The 19,509-nt window shown below is 40.7% G+C and overlaps 8 non-coding genes and 3 pseudogenes across 8 annotated transcripts; 4 read left to right on the forward strand and 7 right to left on the reverse strand.

Moving 5' to 3' along the window:
* Positions 1 to 39: 39 nt before the first annotated feature.
* Positions 40 to 222, reverse strand: LOC149938500 (U2 spliceosomal RNA). The gene has a single exon (XR_016481688.1). It is a non-coding gene; the product is annotated as a U2 spliceosomal RNA (small nuclear RNA).
* A 2,296-nt stretch (positions 223 to 2,518) lies between these two features.
* LOC149938501 (U2 spliceosomal RNA) lies at positions 2,519 to 2,629 on the reverse strand (annotated as a pseudogene).
* A 1,149-nt stretch (positions 2,630 to 3,778) lies between these two features.
* Positions 3,779 to 3,897, forward strand: LOC149938502 (5S ribosomal RNA). Its single transcript, XR_016482047.1, has one exon. It is a non-coding gene; the product is annotated as a 5S ribosomal RNA (ribosomal RNA).
* Positions 3,898 to 5,868: 1,971 nt separating this feature from the next.
* Positions 5,869 to 6,056, reverse strand: LOC149938503 (U2 spliceosomal RNA). The gene has a single exon (XR_016481617.1). It is a non-coding gene; the product is annotated as a U2 spliceosomal RNA (small nuclear RNA).
* Positions 6,057 to 7,538: 1,482 nt separating this feature from the next.
* Positions 7,539 to 7,620, reverse strand: LOC149938504 (U2 spliceosomal RNA; annotated as a pseudogene).
* A 1,151-nt stretch (positions 7,621 to 8,771) lies between these two features.
* On the forward strand, positions 8,772 to 8,890 carry LOC149938505 (5S ribosomal RNA). The gene has a single exon (XR_016482048.1). It is a non-coding gene; the product is annotated as a 5S ribosomal RNA (ribosomal RNA).
* A 1,971-nt stretch (positions 8,891 to 10,861) lies between these two features.
* LOC149938506 (U2 spliceosomal RNA) lies at positions 10,862 to 11,053 on the reverse strand. Its single transcript, XR_016481496.1, has one exon. It is a non-coding gene; the product is annotated as a U2 spliceosomal RNA (small nuclear RNA).
* A 1,152-nt stretch (positions 11,054 to 12,205) lies between these two features.
* LOC149938507 (5S ribosomal RNA) lies at positions 12,206 to 12,324 on the forward strand. Its single transcript, XR_016482049.1, has one exon. It is a non-coding gene; the product is annotated as a 5S ribosomal RNA (ribosomal RNA).
* Positions 12,325 to 14,295: 1,971 nt separating this feature from the next.
* On the reverse strand, positions 14,296 to 14,487 carry LOC149938508 (U2 spliceosomal RNA). Its single transcript, XR_016481665.1, has one exon. It is a non-coding gene; the product is annotated as a U2 spliceosomal RNA (small nuclear RNA).
* A 1,693-nt stretch (positions 14,488 to 16,180) lies between these two features.
* LOC149938509 (U2 spliceosomal RNA) lies at positions 16,181 to 16,267 on the reverse strand (annotated as a pseudogene).
* A 1,152-nt stretch (positions 16,268 to 17,419) lies between these two features.
* Positions 17,420 to 17,538, forward strand: LOC149938510 (5S ribosomal RNA). Its single transcript, XR_016482050.1, has one exon. It is a non-coding gene; the product is annotated as a 5S ribosomal RNA (ribosomal RNA).
* Positions 17,539 to 19,509: the final 1,971 nt, after the last annotated feature.

Consider the following 19,509-nt stretch of genomic DNA (forward strand, 5'->3'; position numbering starts at 1 on the left):
GTGCGCCATTATAAGAGCGTTTGATTTTTGATTTCAAGAGAGAAGTGGGCCGATCCCGGATTTACTGCAATACCAGGCCGACCCGTGGCGGAGGTGGAGCAAGCTCCGACCACTCCGCCGCCGTCCAAAAATAAGTTTAATATCTTGGGCCCCGATGGGACCCGTATCAGATATTAAGCTGATAAGAACAGATACTGAAATAGTTTATTAAAGAAAAGCACATATACATGAACAGATCCTCATATGGATTCTGAACACAAATTGATTAAAGAAATTTACATATTTACATTTAATTGATAAATTTTGAAAAGTTAATATTTGCATAGACTATTTTTAACAACAAGTTCTTATTTTTCAAGGTAAGTTTAAACTTTTAAATTTAAATTTTTACTTTTTATATATTTTTTTTATTTTTCAGGTGCGTCTTTAGGTACCCTCAAATAATTTTCAGATACATTTAATTTGCATTTTCTATTTTACAGGTACGTTTGTGTAACATTTTCCAGGTACGTTTATATCATATTTGCCAGGTACGTGTAATATTTTGAACATTTTGTATTTCAGGTACTTTTATTTTAATAACATTTATTAAATTTCAGGTAAGTTAAGCTAAGTAAAATTTTTTTTTCCAGGTACTTTCATTTTAATAACATTTTATAATTTCAGGTACGTTAGGCTAAGTTAATTAATTTTCCAGGTAAGTTTAAATTCTTTACATTTTTATTGCAGGTACGATTTTATATTATTTTATTTTTTAAACATTTTTCAGTTACGTGGATTTAATCCTTTGTTATACATTGTTTATGTTATTTGTACTATGGGTTTGTCTATAATTAAAGACTTTTACAACTTTACGCGTTAAAAGCTAAAAAAGTAGTTTAATTGTGTCATCACGAATTGCAAAAAAAGGTTTTACAGGGTTATGCCAGTATTCTTCAAATTTGTCTCGTGAGAGACGTAATTTATCTGCCCGTGCCCTCATAGCCATATGGAGGCGAACGCGTTCTAATACGACGAGTGCAGTGTCACGTTTTTTTTCAAAAATTAAGCGGTTTCTCGCTTTCCATATCTGGAAGTTGATTTCCGCCAACAATACTAGTGTTGCGTGTATCAGTGACACGGGAACCGGAAGGGGTACGAAGTGGCACACAGTCTGCCACGAGATAAACTTAACTCCCAAGAACTCGCGGACACGGTTTCTGAGGAGTTTTGCTATGTCGCAGTCGTATAACAGGTGCTGGATGGTCTCATTTTTGGGACAGAACGGACATGAGCGAGTAGCGCACATGTTGCGGTCGTATAGAACGTCACGAACTGGGACAACTTCGTGGAATACTTTGTACGCGAAATCGCGACGAGAACCGGTAAGTGCTTTGTTGGAAAGTCGGCTAAAAGCCGTTTTCCACTTGACGTGCGGCTGAAGCGTAAATATCCGTGGTACAACTGGTCTCTGGAGAAGAGCTTTCACACTCTTGTTAGAAATCTTGAGAAGATCAGTGTCGGGTTTTGACTTCAAAACCAAAGCCGCCGTTGTTTTTGAAGGTACATAATTTGGATGAACGTCGCGAGCGTGCATAGCGGACACGTCCCAAGGTACTTTAAAAATTGTCTTTGAACTCGTGGAAAGGTGGAATGAAACTGTGGCGCTAACTGGATGGTCCTTCGCTGCTAAGCACGACGAATACCGGGTCAAGGCGAGAGCGTGAAGCTCGTTTTCGAGGAGCGGAACCCCGAGGCCGCCATCGTTACAGTCGAGGCAAAGAGTTTGCCGCGCGATAAGTTCTTGCTTGTCTCCCCAAACGAATGAGAAAATCTTCCTGTTGACTGTTGCAATCGTGGCAGGCGAGAAAACCACGAGAGGAACTGGGTAAGTCAATTTTGGTAGGGCGATTTGCTTGATGAGTTGGACGCGGGTGCGGAAACAAAAAGTGTTGTCCGCCCACGCGTCCAAAGAAGTTGAGAATTTCTCAACAAAGCGAGTCTCGTTACTATGGGCTACTCCGTGGGCTGAGAACAGTACACCTAGGATTTTCACTGGTTCTGTGGTTTCCTTTATTGGTAACGTCGCGGGAATCAACTCGAGGGCTTTGCCACCGATTCGAGCAAGTTGGCTCTTGGTGGCGTTTAACTTGCTGCCGGAGACAGCGCAAAAGTCGTCGAGGAGCCGTAGCGTACCCCGAACCGAAGCGATGTCCTCCAACATGAAATTGGCGTCGTCCGCGTGAGCGGCATAAATTTGTTGACTAGAGACGGCCGTTCCCGGGCAGTGGAGGCCACGAATGTCCAGACTGTGGCTCGCTGCAAAGAGGAGCGGCTCCAGAGCGAGGCAGAACAGGCTGGGTGATAGGGGACAGCCTTGACGAACGCCCCTTTTGATCTGGAATGGTTCCGACGGATGCGAGTTGATGGTAAGTTGACTAATGTTTTTTTCGTACATATTTTTCAGGATGCTGACGAAACGCTGACCGAAGCCGAAACGCGCGAGAGTCTGCCAGAGAAACTGGTGATTAACGCGGTCGAAGGCTTTTTCGAAGTCTACAGCGAGAAGGAAGCCGCAACGATCCCGCTCGGTGTAATCCATAAGAACAGATACTACACTTTGATCTTAGCCAAAAGGCCGAGAAGCGATAACCCGCTAGGAGCCGTCACTGTTTAACAAAGTAAAAAGAGAGAATTCGAGCATTTCAAATATTTCATAATTACGTCACCGAATGTTGGTCCTGGTGGGAGATGACAACGTTTGTAGCCATCGCGCGAACAAAGGAGAAGACGATATCTTGAATCCGTGAAATAGAGGTACACCGCCAGGCCCGGACTGGCACTTTTGGGGTCATCGGCTAGAGACAGTAGAGTGGGCCACTTTACCGGGCCGTATGGAAAAAAAATCTAAATGATGGTTTATAGGACCATAAATAACGTATTAAGTGTACTAGATTCTACGTGAAACGTCAAACGCGTTTAAATGACCATTTAGGAAAAATTTATTATAAGCGAATAGAGCGTTCTATAAAAGTGGACCATAACCGGTCACTTTTCATACAGACTATAGAGCTGGTTCAGCAGGACTAACAACTTTTGTTATTCTTTGGTTTAAGAGAATTCGGCTTATGTCCTGTCTTTATATGAATATTTTAGAGACGTACCTTTTAGGAGTTGTAGGAGGCACCCTAGGTGTTGAAGTATGTTTGGGGTTAAGGATATTTTCATGATCTAAGTTTCATCTTAAACACGTGGATTTGGGACTAGTATTTTCTAGAATTTTGCTTATTTGCCATCATACATTTATTACAAAAATCATTTAAAATAAGAAAAAAGGCGCGGAAAGCAAAGCCGGAAATATGTGAAGCCTAGGCTAGCAACTACGCTACTAATAAAAATTGACTGCTCTCAATTTCTTACGGGTTTGCCAGATAAATATATTTCTCTAAGACGAAAAACCGGCCAAACCTTCACCTCCTCCGAACTCCAAAGGGGGAAAGCACACCACACCAATTTTATAGATTCGTAAACGCGCCTTCCCAATCGACCGCCATCACCTTACAGTCTACGGGGAGGGTGATGAAAAAACTGGTTTGGGGGGGGGGGGATGAAATTTCTGCGGTAAAGGGCTTGCTCGTTGGTTGTCTGTACGATAATATCGGCGCCCAGTAAACGTTTCTAAAAAGAGTGTATAGAACGTTCTATTGGAGCCGCATGCAGCCGGTGGCCCTCGGCGATCACCAACCTACCAGGACCTGGCTAGTCGCGGCTTGTCCACCGCTATCAATTACACTCTAGCGGCAACGGCCATATCACGCTGAATACACCGGTTCTCGTCTGATCACCGAAGTTAAGCAGCGTCGAGCGCGGTCAGTACTTGGGAGGGAGACCACCTGGGAACACCGCGTGCCGTTGGCTACTCATTTATTTTCGCGGGATGGGATTTGCGTCTTTTAACAGGAAAATACCTTCATCCTATCATTTTGACGCTGCTTTTTTATGCAATTAAAAGTTCGCCCAGACGATAATATTATTTCGGTCAACTCTTGGCCTTTTTTTAACAACTGGCAGCATCTTTCCGTGAATAAAATACATGTTAGTATCAAAATTGAACAAAATAAAATGGCGAGAAAATTGGTTTTCATTTTATTCTACTTAAGGCTTGTACTTAAAATAGTACTAACTTACTTACTTACTTACTTACTTACTTACTTACTTACTAACTAACTAACTAACTAACTAACTAACTAACTAACTAACTAACTAATTAACTAACTAACTAACTAACTAACTAATTAACTAACTAACTAACTAACTAACTAACTAACTAACGTTTATCTCTAAACAAAAACATTTCCGCGGTAAAATCCACTCTGAAATGGCCTTTTCTGGTTTTGGAATGAAGTCCAAAGTTAAAATTTTATTAACAAATTCTAATTGTGAAATATATTTTTTGTTCTAAATTTTAATCTTAAATGTAATTTAAATAGTTGAATCTAAAAAAGGACTTTTGGAAAATGTTTTATAGAAGGTTTTATCATGGGACAGCCGCATGGATTAGGGGAGTAACCCAAAAATACAAAATATCAAAACAAACCACGAAATTAAATAATAAAACGGAGACAGAGATATATTTTTTAAACAAAATAATATAGCTAACTTTTATCTATTAATTGTTTTAGGTGATGTAGTTTATGTAAAATATAAAAATGAACCTTGGCACAATATAAATTTAATGTCATGTTTTATTGATACTTAGAAAAAGTAACAAACATTTCAAAAGTCAGATCTTTGAGATCATTATTAAAAAAATATAACATTTTAAATCCGAACTCCTCTATAAATATTAAAATTATAAATTCCTAATCTACTTTAACAAAAGATATATCATATTAAGTTTAATACTATTAATGTTAGGAATAATCATGACTTTGAGATAAATAGAACAAAAATGTTTAATTCCAAATATAGTTAATTATAGAGCAATATATAATAAATGATTTTGTACTTACCAAAAATAAGCCTTGCCACTTTATATCTTGGTAATGTAGCTGCCGCGGGCGGCGGGCCCCCGGCGGCGACTCACTGTCCACGGAAGACGGGAAGAGAGAAAAAATGGAGAGGGGCTTATTTCGTGTTTTCTCTTTACGCGGAACATCTTGGCTGGAACCCAATGACCTAAAAATGAGGGGCGCGCTGTCTCTACCCACCATACCGAAACCCGCGAATTTACGTTATGAAAACCGGTTCCTTCAGCCAACCACTTAGAACATGCACGATTTACGAACCTTGGGTTACGAATAAAACCACAGGAATAACACAGAACAACCTCTTTTCGCGCCTTTATTTTACCCCTCTTACTTGCCTCCCGCTCGTCGGCCATTGCCTCTGCCCTAAACGGGGAGTCTAGCATCCACTCCTTGGGTATCCATAATGGAGGAGAGGACTGAAAGGGGGAAAACCAAGCATGGACGCGCCCAGGAAAATACCAAGGAGGATAGGAAGGGAGGCGAAGTAGGAGGGATGAACGCGGCAGCATCCTTGTAAGAAGCTTAGCGGCGGGAAAATTTCGGAAAAATGGCGGCTAGACGTAGCGTAGCTGCCGCAATCTTGCCGCCATTCATCCCTCCTACTTCGCCTCCCTTCCTATCCTCCGTGAAAATACCGCGAAAAAGAGTGTATAACTAGGTAAAAGAAAATTCAAAAACTGGAATCTTTCCGATTCTTCATTATTAACTATTCGACAATAAGGATTTTACCACTTATGACGTCAGAGGGGCAATATATTATAATAAAGAAATATATATAAAGACAGCCAAATAACATTTCCCGGAAATACTGTGTTGCGCAGTGCGCCATTATAAGAGCGTTTGATTTTTGATTTCAAGAGAGAAGTGGGCCGATCCCGGATTTACTGCAATACCAGGCCGACCCGTGGCGGAGGTGGAGCAAGCTCCGACCACTCCGCCGCCGTCCAAAAATAAGTTTAATATCTTGGGCCCCGATGGGACCCGTATCAGATATTAAGCTGATAAGAACAGATACTGAATTTGTTTATTAATTTTCAGTAAAGGTTACATATTTACAGGTTTTGTCGTTTGCTTTGTTCGCGTGTTAAAATTAATTAAATTAACGCGAAGTCGTTATTAAAGAGAACAAGTATTATAGTGCATATTAAAATCGTGTATAAAACTAAAAAAATTAAAATTAAATTTAATACATATTTTTGCCTTTTTTGAGTTCTTTTTCAGGAGTTAAACTTCGTCGTCTTTTTGGGTAATTTTTCAAGATTTCGCTGATTCTGTCTTGTAGTTCGTCTGCTTGTCGGTTTAAATGGCTGGCACGTGTGAGAGGTCTGGAGTTAATTTTTTCGGATAGAGTCTGGAGTTCGGATTTTGTTAGCAGTTTTAGGTCTGGCATTTCACCATACTTCCAGGTTGTCGGATTGTATCTAGGACCGGAGTTGTTTTCAGGATCATCGGATTCAGGTTCGCTTTCAGCTGCTGGTGCAGGTTCATGATGTGGTGGCGCTTTCAGAGCATCAGCGTAACAGATGGTTTGAGCGGGAGGTTCAACGATCTTTCGGGACGGCACTGGTGAGGTCAAAGTCCAGCTTTCTTCGGAACTTTTGGAGTCATCTGATAAGGTAAGTTTTAATTCTGGTGTTGGTTTTTCTTTTAGGTTTTCTTCAAGGATGGTGGCGTTGGTGATACTCCCCCCGGATGGAGTAGGAGTCGAATTTCTTACTGTTGTAGCGTCTTTTGGTAGCGGGTTCTGATCTCCAGTGGATTCTTGAGACTTTCGAGCCTTATTCTTTTTTTTCGGGCAATCCCGAACCTGATGAGTGTCTTTGTGGCAGTAGAAACACATTCTTTGGACTCCCCTATAGGTGATTTGGATTTGATGTCCATTGATGGTCATCAGGTTCGGGATTGGTCCCTTGACTTTTACTTGCAGGCGTCTAGTTCCCGTGTAGAGGTCTTTCAGAGCCCCTGTCTGGTAGGTCTCCCAGACTTCCGAGATGACGTCACAGCAGGACCTCAGCGCATTCTTGAAAGTCGTCAACTCCCACCAGCTAGGAGCGTCTTTCACCGTTATGTAGGTGACAGGATCAGCAACCCCTATAACATCTAGCGCCCTCTCGCCGACGATTATTCCACTGTCTATGGCTTTCTGGTAGCTCGCTGCATTCCGGAAGGTGACCTGAACTTCATATTGTGCAATCATTTGGAACACGGTAACGTTCTTCGGGCCCACGTGGTTGAGAAGAGCTTGCGCTAGATCCTCCACTCCCACACCGTTGAATTTAATTCGGGCTGTGGTGGCTTTGAGAGCTGGAGCTGATGCCAAGGATGTAGCAGGAGCTGGCTGGTTATCGGCTTTCGACGATGCAGGTGGCATGATGTCTGGCTTCGACATCTGACTGGATGGGTGGCAACTGGAACCGCCGGATGGCGATCCCTCGAGTAGTGGATCCAAGATGGCGGTAAACTGGAACGGCTGGATCAGCGACGGACTGGAGCGGCAATACAGGTAAGTATTCTTCCCTTTACAGGTGCGTACGGTTCCCGGCCTTTGGCTTCGAAAAAAGGAGCAAACAGATACTACACTTTGATCTTAGCCAAAAGGCCGAGAAGCGATAACCCGCTAGGAGCCGTCACTGTTTAACAAAGTAAAAAGAGAGAATTCGAGCATTTCAAATATTTCATAATTACGTCACCGAATGTTGGTCCTGGTGGGAGATGACAACGTTTGTAGCCATCGCGCGAACAAAGGAGAAGACGATATCTTGAATCCGTGAAATAGAGGTACACCGCCAGGCCCGGACTGGCACTTTTGGGGTCATCGGCTAGAGACAGTAGAGTGGGCCACTTTACCGGGCCGTATGGAAAAAAAATCTAAATGGTGGTTTATAGGACCATAAATAACGTATTAAGTGTACTAGATTCTACGTGAAACGTCAAACGCGTTTAAATGACCATTTAGGAAAAATTTATTATAAGCGAATAGAGCGTTCTATAAAAGTGGACCATAACCGGTCACTTTTCATACAGACTATAGAGCTGGTTCAGCAGGACTAACAACTTTTGTTATTCTTTGGTTTAAGAGAATTCGGCTTATGTCCTGTCTTTATATGAATATTTTAGAGACGTACCTTTTAGGAGTTGTAGGAGGCACCCTAGGTGTTGAAGTATGTTTGGGGTTAAGGATATTTTCATGATCTAAGTTTCATCTTAAACACGTGGATTTGGGACTAGTATTTTCTAGAATTTTGCTTATTTGCCATCATACATTTATTACAAAAATCATTTAAAATAAGAAAAAAGGCGCGGAAAGCAAAGCCGGAAATATGTGAAGCCTAGGCTAGCAACTACGCTACTAATAAAAATTGACTGCTCTCAATTTCTTACGGGTTTGCCAGATAAATATATTTCTCTAAGACGAAAAACCGGCCAAACCTTCACCTCCTCCGAACTCCAAAGGGGGAAAGCACACCACACCAATTTTATAGATTCGTAAACGCGCCTTCCCAATCGACCGCCATCACCTTACAGTCTACGGGGAGGGTGATGAAAAAACTGGTTTGGGGGGGGGGGGGGATGAAATTTCTGCGGTAAAGGGCTTGCTCGTTGGTTGTCTGTACGATAATATCGGCGCCCAGTAAACGTTTCTAAAAAGAGTGTATAGAACGTTCTATTGGAGCCGCATGCAGCCGGTGGCCCTCGGCGATCACCAACCTACCAGGACCTGGCTAGTCGCGGCTTGTCCACCGCTATCAATTACACTCTAGCGGCAACGGCCATATCACGCTGAATACACCGGTTCTCGTCTGATCACCGAAGTTAAGCAGCGTCGAGCGCGGTCAGTACTTGGGAGGGAGACCACCTGGGAACACCGCGTGCCGTTGGCTACTCATTTATTTTCGCGGGATGGGATTTGCGTCTTTTAACAGGAAAATACCTTCATCCTATCATTTTGACGCTGCTTTTTTATGCAATTAAAAGTTCGCCCAGACGATAATATTATTTCGGTCAACTCTTGGCCTTTTTTTAACAACTGGCAGCATCTTTCCGTGAATAAAATACATGTTAGTATCAAAATTGAACAAAATAAAATGGCGAGAAAATTGGTTTTCATTTTATTCTACTTAAGGCTTGTACTTAAAATAGTACTAACTTACTTACTTACTTACTTACTTACTTACTTACTTACTAACTAACTAACTAACTAACTAACTAACTAACTAACTAACTAACTAATTAACTAACTAACTAACTAACTAACTAATTAACTAACTAACTAACTAACTAACTAACTAACTAACGTTTATCTCTAAACAAAAACATTTCCGCGGTAAAATCCACTCTGAAATGGCCTTTTCTGGTTTTGGAATGAAGTCCAAAGTTAAAATTTTATTAACAAATTCTAATTGTGAAATATATTTTTTGTTCTAAATTTTAATCTTAAATGTAATTTAAATAGTTGAATCTAAAAAAGGACTTTTGGAAAATGTTTTATAGAAGGTTTTATCATGGGACAGCCGCATGGATTAGGGGAGTAACCCAAAAATACAAAATATCAAAACAAACCACGAAATTAAATAATAAAACGGAGACAGAGATATATTTTTTAAACAAAATAATATAGCTAACTTTTATCTATTAATTGTTTTAGGTGATGTAGTTTATGTAAAATATAAAAATGAACCTTGGCACAATATAAATTTAATGTCATGTTTTATTGATACTTAGAAAAAGTAACAAACATTTCAAAAGTCAGATCTTTGAGATCATTATTAAAAAAATATAACATTTTAAATCCGAACTCCTCTATAAATATTAAAATTATAAATTCCTAATCTACTTTAACAAAAGATATATCATATTAAGTTTAATACTATTAATGTTAGGAATAATCATGACTTTGAGATAAATAGAACAAAAATGTTTAATTCCAAATATAGTTAATTATAGAGCAATATATAATAAATGATTTTGTACTTACCAAAAATAAGCCTTGCCACTTTATATCTTGGTAATGTAGCTGCCGCGGGCGGCGGGCCCCCGGCGGCGACTCACTGTCCACGGAAGACGGGAAGAGAGAAAAAATGGAGAGGGGCTTATTTCGTGTTTTCTCTTTACGCGGAACATCTTGGCTGGAACCCAATGACCTAAAAATGAGGGGCGCGCTGTCTCTACCCACCATACCGAAACCCGCGAATTTACGTTATGAAAACCGGTTCCTTCAGCCAACCACTTAGAACATGCACGATTTACGAACCTTGGGTTACGAATAAAACCACAGGAATAACACAGAACAACCTCTTTTCGCGCCTTTATTTTACCCCTCTTACTTGCCTCCCGCTCGTCGGCCATTGCCTCTGCCCTAAACGGGGAGTCTAGCATCCACTCCTTGGGTATCCATAATGGAGGAGAGGACTGAAAGGGGGAAAACCAAGCATGGACGCGCCCAGGAAAATACCAAGGAGGATAGGAAGGGAGGCGAAGTAGGAGGGATGAACGCGGCAGCATCCTTGTAAGAAGCTTAGCGGCGGGAAAATTTCGGAAAAATGGCGGCTAGACGTAGCGTAGCTGCCGCAATCTTGCCGCCATTCATCCCTCCTACTTCGCCTCCCTTCCTATCCTCCGTGAAAATACCGCGAAAAAGAGTGTATAACTAGGTAAAAGAAAATTCAAAAACTGGAATCTTTCCGATTCTTCATTATTAACTATTCGACAATAAGGATTTTACCACTTATGACGTCAGAGGGGCAATATATTATAATAAAGAAATATATATAAAGACAGCCAAATAACATTTCCCGGAAATACTGTGTTGCGCAGTGCGCCATTATAAGAGCGTTTGATTTTTGATTTCAAGAGAGAAGTGGGCCGATCCCGGATTTACTGCAATACCAGGCCGACCCGTGGCGGAGGTGGAGCAAGCTCCGACCACTCCGCCGCCGTCCAAAAATAAGTTTAATATCTTGGGCCCCGATGGGACCCGTATCAGATATTAAGCTGATAAGAACAGATACTACACTTTGATCTTAGCCAAAAGGCCGAGAAGCGATAACCCGCTAGGAGCCGTCACTGTTTAACAAAGTAAAAAGAGAGAATTCGAGCATTTCAAATATTTCATAATTACGTCACCGAATGTTGGTCCTGGTGGGAGATGACAACGTTTGTAGCCATCGCGCGAACAAAGGAGAAGACGATATCTTGAATCCGTGAAATAGAGGTACACCGCCAGGCCCGGACTGGCACTTTTGGGGTCATCGGCTAGAGACAGTAGAGTGGGCCACTTTACCGGGCCGTATGGAAAAAAAATCTAAATGGTGGTTTATAGGACCATAAATAACGTATTAAGTGTACTAGATTCTACGTGAAACGTCAAACGCGTTTAAATGACCATTTAGGAAAAATTTATTATAAGCGAATAGAGCGTTCTATAAAAGTGGACCATAACCGGTCACTTTTCATACAGACTATAGAGCTGGTTCAGCAGGACTAACAACTTTTGTTATTCTTTGGTTTAAGAGAATTCGGCTTATGTCCTGTCTTTATATGAATATTTTAGAGACGTACCTTTTAGGAGTTGTAGGAGGCACCCTAGGTGTTGAAGTATGTTTGGGGTTAAGGATATTTTCATGATCTAAGTTTCATCTTAAACACGTGGATTTGGGACTAGTATTTTCTAGAATTTTGCTTATTTGCCATCATACATTTATTACAAAAATCATTTAAAATAAGAAAAAAGGCGCGGAAAGCAAAGCCGGAAATATGTGAAGCCTAGGCTAGCAACTACGCTACTAATAAAAATTGACTGCTCTCAATTTCTTACGGGTTTGCCAGATAAATATATTTCTCTAAGACGAAAAACCGGCCAAACCTTCACCTCCTCCGAACTCCAAAGGGGGAAAGCACACCACACCAATTTTATAGATTCGTAAACGCGCCTTCCCAATCGACCGCCATCACCTTACAGTCTACGGGGAGGGTGATGAAAAAACTGGTTTGGGGGGGGGGGGGGGATGAAATTTCTGCGGTAAAGGGCTTGCTCGTTGGTTGTCTGTACGATAATATCGGCGCCCAGTAAACGTTTCTAAAAAGAGTGTATAGAACGTTCTATTGGAGCCGCATGCAGCCGGTGGCCCTCGGCGATCACCAACCTACCAGGACCTGGCTAGTCGCGGCTTGTCCACCGCTATCAATTACACTCTAGCGGCAACGGCCATATCACGCTGAATACACCGGTTCTCGTCTGATCACCGAAGTTAAGCAGCGTCGAGCGCGGTCAGTACTTGGGAGGGAGACCACCTGGGAACACCGCGTGCCGTTGGCTACTCATTTATTTTCGCGGGATGGGATTTGCGTCTTTTAACAGGAAAATACCTTCATCCTATCATTTTGACGCTGCTTTTTTATGCAATTAAAAGTTCGCCCAGACGATAATATTATTTCGGTCAACTCTTGGCCTTTTTTTAACAACTGGCAGCATCTTTCCGTGAATAAAATACATGTTAGTATCAAAATTGAACAAAATAAAATGGCGAGAAAATTGGTTTTCATTTTATTCTACTTAAGGCTTGTACTTAAAATAGTACTAACTTACTTACTTACTTACTTACTTACTTACTTACTTACTAACTAACTAACTAACTAACTAACTAACTAACTAACTAACTAACTAATTAACTAACTAACTAACTAACTAACTAATTAACTAACTAACTAACTAACTAACTAACTAACTAACGTTTATCTCTAAACAAAAACATTTCCGCGGTAAAATCCACTCTGAAATGGCCTTTTCTGGTTTTGGAATGAAGTCCAAAGTTAAAATTTTATTAACAAATTCTAATTGTGAAATATATTTTTTGTTCTAAATTTTAATCTTAAATGTAATTTAAATAGTTGAATCTAAAAAAGGACTTTTGGAAAATGTTTTATAGAAGGTTTTATCATGGGACAGCCGCATGGATTAGGGGAGTAACCCAAAAATACAAAATATCAAAACAAACCACGAAATTAAATAATAAAACGGAGACAGAGATATATTTTTTAAACAAAATAATATAGCTAACTTTTATCTATTAATTGTTTTAGGTGATGTAGTTTATGTAAAATATAAAAATGAACCTTGGCACAATATAAATTTAATGTCATGTTTTATTGATACTTAGAAAAAGTAACAAACATTTCAAAAGTCAGATCTTTGAGATCATTATTAAAAAAATATAACATTTTAAATCCGAACTCCTCTATAAATATTAAAATTATAAATTCCTAATCTACTTTAACAAAAGATATATCATATTAAGTTTAATACTATTAATGTTAGGAATAATCATGACTTTGAGATAAATAGAACAAAAATGTTTAATTCCAAATATAGTTAATTATAGAGCAATATATAATAAATGATTTTGTACTTACCAAAAATAAGCCTTGCCACTTTATATCTTGGTAATGTAGCTGCCGCGGGCGGCGGGCCCCCGGCGGCGACTCACTGTCCACGGAAGACGGGAAGAGAGAAAAAATGGAGAGGGGCTTATTTCGTGTTTTCTCTTTACGCGGAACATCTTGGCTGGAACCCAATGACCTAAAAATGAGGGGCGCGCTGTCTCTACCCACCATACCGAAACCCGCGAATTTACGTTATGAAAACCGGTTCCTTCAGCCAACCACTTAGAACATGCACGATTTACGAACCTTGGGTTACGAATAAAACCACAGGAATAACACAGAACAACCTCTTTTCGCGCCTTTATTTTACCCCTCTTACTTGCCTCCCGCTCGTCGGCCATTGCCTCTGCCCTAAACGGGGAGTCTAGCATCCACTCCTTGGGTATCCATAATGGAGGAGAGGACTGAAAGGGGGAAAACCAAGCATGGACGCGCCCAGGAAAATACCAAGGAGGATAGGAAGGGAGGCGAAGTAGGAGGGATGAACGCGGCAGCATCCTTGTAAGAAGCTTAGCGGCGGGAAAATTTCGGAAAAATGGCGGCTAGACGTAGCGTAGCTGCCGCAATCTTGCCGCCATTCATCCCTCCTACTTCGCCTCCCTTCCTATCCTCCGTGAAAATACCGCGAAAAAGAGTGTATAACTAGGTAAAAGAAAATTCAAAAACTGGAATCTTTCCGATTCTTCATTATTAACTATTCGACAATAAGGATTTTACCACTTATGACGTCAGAGGGGCAATATATTATAATAAAGAAATATATATAAAGACAGCCAAATAACATTTCCCGGAAATACTGTGTTGCGCAGTGCGCCATTATAAGAGCGTTTGATTTTTGATTTCAAGAGAGAAGTGGGCCGATCCCGGATTTACTGCAATACCAGGCCGACCCGTGGCGGAGGTGGAGCAAGCTCCGACCACTCCGCCGCCGTCCAAAAATAAGTTTAATATCTTGGGCCCCGATGGGACCCGTATCAGATATTAAGCTGATAAGAACAGATACTGAATTTGTTTATTTGAAATTCTGGTCAAAAGTTACAATTGTTCGCGTTATTAGGTTTAAATTAGCGCGAACATTTGTCAAACAGCAATTTTTTCTTTTCTTTTTTTTTGTACAACAAGGCGTCAAGGTAAGTACTATTTTTCACAATATTTTTAACAAAGTATATATACAATTTTTAACTGTTTTTCACTATATTTTTTCAACAAGGTACGCGTAACCACATTTTTAGGCATCATTTTCTAATATTTCTTTTCCATTTTTACGGGGTATTAAAGATTCAAAATCTACACGTTAAGTTTAAAACGTTTTTTTTTTTATAAATAAAACTTTTAAAACATTACTGGTTGTATAACACAAATATTCTAAAAATAAAATCTTTAAAATATAAGAACGTATTCGTAAAATATATAATTACTCTGGCAGTGTCCTATTTCTTCCCCTTTTTGGTGTCACTTTCCCGAGATGGACTACCACGGCGTTTGAATCGGCATTGAAGCGCACGTTGTGCATCCCTCAATGCTTCGCTTATCGATTTCATGATTTGAGGGTCAGTTGAAATAAAGGCTTTGGCTCGCCGGCAGAACTCTTCTAAATCTTCTCTAGGAAGGGTTTCCCAGTTCCAACTACCTACGAAGTACTCAAATTCTTTTTCACAGTGATGTTTTACTTCTCTACCAGATTCTGGCGCAGGTGGGCCTTGTTTGTTTGGCGACTTGAGCACATCGGCGTAACCTTTGGCTTTCGTCACATTTTCCAGATTCTGAGGGGAAGAGTCTGGTGTCACCAAGTCCCAGCCATCGCCGGGACTCCCCGAGTTCTCTGCTACTACCTCCATGTTCGATTCGGGATTGTCTGCATTAATGGTGGTATTCCCAGGTGGTCTCTGTGTTGCCTCCCTAACGTTCTCTGGATCTTCGGCTGGTGGCTTCTGGCTGGCCGAATTTCTTTGAGTCCGGTTTTTCTTTCTCGGGCAATCCCGAACCTGATGCGTGTCTTTGTGACAGAAAAAACACATCCGCTGGACTCCACGGTAAGTTACTTGTATTCTATGCCCATTGATAGTCATCAGGTTCGGGATTGGACCCTTGACCTTAACTTGAAGCCGACGAGTTCCCGTTCGGAGATCTTTTAGGACGCCACTCTGGTAAGTTTCCCAGGTTTCGGAGATTACGGTACAGCTTGACTTTAACGCCCTTTGGAATATGGCCAATTCCCACCAACTCGGGGCATCTTTTATTGTTATGTACGATACTGGATCGGTTACGCTTACAACATCAAGTGGTTTGTCATTGACGACAATTCCACAGTCGACAGCCTTCTGAAAGCTGGCTTGGTCTCGGAAAGTAATCTGGGCTTCCGATTTGGAGATCATCTGGAAGACTGTCACATTCTTCGGTCCAACGTGATCGAAAAGAGCTAAAGCTAGTTCTTCCACGTTGACACCGTCAAACTTGATCCGGGCTGTAGCGGCCCTGAGTGCTGGAGCTGGAGCTGAAGACGGAACTAGAGCTGGAGCTGAAGCCGGAACTGGAACTGGGGTTGGCTGATTCGGGATCATTGTCGTCATAGGAGACATGATGACCCGCTCTTCAGACGACAGGAAAACTGGCGGACTTCCGGATGCGCCAGCTGGCGATCCCTCAGGTAGAGACTCCAAGACTGGACTGGAACTGGAACTTGTAGCAACAGGATACTGACTCGGCAAGGCAGGTAAGTAAACTTCCCGTTGAACGGGTAAATACGATTCCCAGCCTTTGGCTTCGAAAAAAGGAGCAGATACTACACTTTGATCTTAGCCAAAAGGCCGAGAAGCGATAACCCGCTAGGAGCCGTCACTGTTTAACAAAGTAAAAAGAGAGAATTCGAGCATTTCAAATATTTCATAATTACGTCACCGAATGTTGGTCCTGGTGGGAGATGACAACGTTTGTAGCCATCGCGCGAACAAAGGAGAAGACGATATCTTGAATCCGTGAAATAGAGGTACACCGCCAGGCCCGGACTGGCACTTTTGGGGTCATCGGCTAGAGACAGTAGAGTGGGCCACTTTACCGGGCCGTATGGAAAAAAAATCTAAATGGTGGTTTATAGGACCATAAATAACGTATTAAGTGTACTAGATTCTACGTGAAACGTCAAACGCGTTTAAATGACCATTTAGGAAAAATTTATTATAAGCGAATAGAGCGTTCTATAAAAGTGGACCATAACCGGTCACTTTTCATACAGACTATAGAGCTGGTTCAGCAGGACTAACAACTTTTGTTATTCTTTGGTTTAAGAGAATTCGGCTTATGTCCTGTCTTTATATGAATATTTTAGAGACGTACCTTTTAGGAGTTGTAGGAGGCACCCTAGGTGTTGAAGTATGTTTGGGGTTAAGGATATTTTCATGATCTAAGTTTCATCTTAAACACGTGGATTTGGGACTAGTATTTTCTAGAATTTTGCTTATTTGCCATCATACATTTATTACAAAAATCATTTAAAATAAGAAAAAAGGCGCGGAAAGCAAAGCCGGAAATATGTGAAGCCTAGGCTAGCAACTACGCTACTAATAAAAATTGACTGCTCTCAATTTCTTACGGGTTTGCCAGATAAATATATTTCTCTAAGACGAAAAACCGGCCAAACCTTCACCTCCTCCGAACTCCAAAGGGGGAAAGCACACCACACCAATTTTATAGATTCGTAAACGCGCCTTCCCAATCGACCGCCATCACCTTACAGTCTACGGGGAGGGTGATGAAAAAACTGGTTTGGGGGGGGGGGGGGGATGAAATTTCTGCGGTAAAGGGCTTGCTCGTTGGTTGTCTGTACGATAATATCGGCGCCCAGTAAACGTTTCTAAAAAGAGTGTATAGAACGTTCTATTGGAGCCGCATGCAGCCGGTGGCCCTCGGCGATCACCAACCTACCAGGACCTGGCTAGTCGCGGCTTGTCCACCGCTATCAATTACACTCTAGCGGCAACGGCCATATCACGCTGAATACACCGGTTCTCGTCTGATCACCGAAGTTAAGCAGCGTCGAGCGCGGTCAGTACTTGGGAGGGAGACCACCTGGGAACACCGCGTGCCGTTGGCTACTCATTTATTTTCGCGGGATGGGATTTGCGTCTTTTAACAGGAAAATACCTTCATCCTATCATTTTGACGCTGCTTTTTTATGCAATTAAAAGTTCGCCCAGACGATAATATTATTTCGGTCAACTCTTGGCCTTTTTTTAACAACTGGCAGCATCTTTCCGTGAATAAAATACATGTTAGTATCAAAATTGAACAAAATAAAATGGCGAGAAAATTGGTTTTCATTTTATTCTACTTAAGGCTTGTACTTAAAATAGTACTAACTTACTTACTTACTTACTTACTTACTTACTTACTTACTAACTAACTAACTAACTAACTAACTAACTAACTAACTAACTAACTAATTAACTAACTAACTAACTAACTAACTAATTAACTAACTAACTAACTAACTAACTAACTAACTAACGTTTATCTCTAAACAAAAACATTTCCGCGGTAAAATCCACTCTGAAATGGCCTTTTCTGGTTTTGGAATGAAGTCCAAAGTTAAAATTTTATTAACAAATTCTAATTGTGAAATATATTTTTTGTTCTAAATTTTAATCTTAAATGTAATTTAAATAGTTGAATCTAAAAAAGGACTTTTGGAAAATGTTTTATAGAAGGTTTTATCATGGGACAGCCGCATGGATTAGGGGAGTAACCCAAAAATACAAAATATCAAAACAAACCACGAAATTAAATAATAAAACGGAGACAGAGATATATTTTTTAAACAAAATAATATAGCTAACTTTTATCTATTAATTGTTTTAGGTGATGTAGTTTATGTAAAATATAAAAATGAACCTTGGCACAATATAAATTTAATGTCATGTTTTATTGATACTTAGAAAAAGTAACAAACATTTCAAAAGTCAGATCTTTGAGATCATTATTAAAAAAATATAACATTTTAAATCCGAACTCCTCTATAAATATTAAAATTATAAATTCCTAATCTACTTTAACAAAAGATATATCATATTAAGTTTAATACTATTAATGTTAGGAATAATCATGACTTTGAGATAAATAGAACAAAAATGTTTAATTCCAAATATAGTTAATTATAGAGCAATATATAATAAATGATTTTGTACTTACCAAAAATAAGCCTTGCCACTTTATATCTTGGTAATGTAGCTGCCGCGGGCGGCGGGCCCCCGGCGGCGACTCACTGTCCACGGAAGACGGGAAGAGAGAAAAAATGGAGAGGGGCTTATTTCGTGTTTTCTCTTTACGCGGAACATCTTGGCTGGAACCCAATGACCTAAAAATGAGGGGCGCGCTGTCTCTACCCACCATACCGAAACCCGCGAATTTACGTTATGAAAACCGGTTCCTTCAGCCAACCACTTAGAACATGCACGATTTACGAACCTTGGGTTACGAATAAAACCACAGGAATAACACAGAACAACCTCTTTTCGCGCCTTTATTTTACCCCTCTTACTTGCCTCCCGCTCGTCGGCCATTGCCTCTGCCCTAAACGGGGAGTCTAGCATCCACTCCTTGGGTATCCATAATGGAGGAGAGGACTGAAAGGGGGAAAACCAAGCATGGACGCGCCCAGGAAAATACCAAGGAGGATAGGAAGGGAGGCGAAGTAGGAGGGATGAACGCGGCAGCATCCTTGTAAGAAGCTTAGCGGCGGGAAAATTTCGGAAAAATGGCGGCTAGACGTAGCGTAGCTGCCGCAATCTTGCCGCCATTCATCCCTCCTACTTCGCCTCCCTTCCTATCCTCCGTGAAAATACCGCGAAAAAGAGTGTATAACTAGGTAAAAGAAAATTCAAAAACTGGAATCTTTCCGATTCTTCATTATTAACTATTCGACAATAAGGATTTTACCACTTATGACGTCAGAGGGGCAATATATTATAATAAAGAAATATATATAAAGACAGCCAAATAACATTTCCCGGAAATACTGTGTTGCGCAGTGCGCCATTATAAGAGCGTTTGATTTTTGATTTCAAGA

Source organism: Leiobunum rupestre, chromosome 6 (genome assembly GCF_980474605.1).
Source record: "Leiobunum rupestre chromosome 6, qqLeiRupe1.1.hap1, whole genome shotgun sequence".
Classification (NCBI taxonomy): domain Eukaryota; kingdom Metazoa; phylum Arthropoda; class Arachnida; order Opiliones; family Sclerosomatidae; genus Leiobunum; species Leiobunum rupestre.